Here is a 1370-nt window from a genome sequence, read left to right on the forward strand (position 1 = left end):
AGGTGTGGCACCTCCTGCCATCTAATGCGTACCTCCTATGTCCTACGATGGCTATTGGAGCCCATGAGGAGACGGCGCTGAAGAAGAGGGTCTGGAAGGAGTGGGAGAAGGAGAACACCAAGGCTCAGAGGCCACGCCAGTGCATTCTACTGCTGCTCCTGCAGGAGCCAGAGGAGGCAAGGGAACATGTGTTGCCCACAGAGGGTAAGTATTAAGCGAAGTGTGTGTGTGTGAGAGAGAGAGAGAGAGAGAGAGAGAGAGAGAGAGAGAGAGAGAGAGAGAGAGAGTTGAAAGACACTTGTGAGCTCTAAATCTAGCACTCTGTTAGATTTTTATAATATCATTTATAGATAATGTCTAATTTAATTTTACAATCTCTGTTAATCTTTTTCTCTTTTTTTATACGTGCACCAGAATATCCTTGTATTGGCAATTCCTTCCATGTCCAGTTGACCCTTAAAATGTAGTTTTGTTTGCCTCATGGGCCATGAGGCAAACAACGCCATGAGTTATGGCGTTTTAGTTGATAACTGTCCCCTGATGCCAGCATGTGGTCTCAGTAACAAAGGTTGAAAAAGAAAGGCCCCATTACAGAGTAATAACGTCTGTGAGTTGTCCCTCATCAAAATGATTAAGAACGTGCTGGACTGATCTTGACCTCCATATCAGCCAAGTTAACAATCAGAAGCCTGCTATTTAAAGTAAAATGTATTAATTTAAAACTGCTTTCATAACTTTTTGGTTCTGGAAAATATATGCCAGCACAGCTTCTGGAGGTCTATGGCGAAGAGGAGCACTTTTTGTAGCTACTGTGTGCAAATATGAAACTTTGGATCCGGCTTTTGGCTTATAGGCTACAAAGAATGTATTATAAAGAAAACGGTTGATAATAACGCATGAGACATTTCTATAAATAAAAAACGTTAATGCTTATCATAATTTCATACGAAATTATATTTCAATAAAACAATAATAAAATAAAACTGCCTAAAATAAATGTAATATTTTCAACCGATTTGTATGAGTCGTCATTATTATTTATGATCTACGTTGAGTAAAAATATTAATATTTATAAAATAAAATAAATATAATATAATTAAATATGAATATAAAACGATTAATTTAAAACCAATGAGAAATGTAAACGTTCTATGACTTTTTATCCAGAAAACCGCAGCTCCCCCGTTTACTTCTATTAGTTTACAGGCCAGTATTTGCCTCTCCAATATGGCGGCGAAGTTGACGCGTTGCAAAATTGGTCGAAGCAGTCAATGCGGCGCCTGTACATGTCTACGAGGCAGACCTTCGGGGATCCGGCCTGGTCCAGGAAGTGCCCTTTTATGGAATTCAGAGAATTTCATAGCCTGCA

Source organism: Micromesistius poutassou (genome assembly GCF_964030765.1).
Source record: "Micromesistius poutassou genome assembly, chromosome: 11".
Taxonomy (NCBI): Eukaryota; Metazoa; Chordata; class Actinopteri; order Gadiformes; family Gadidae; genus Micromesistius; species Micromesistius poutassou.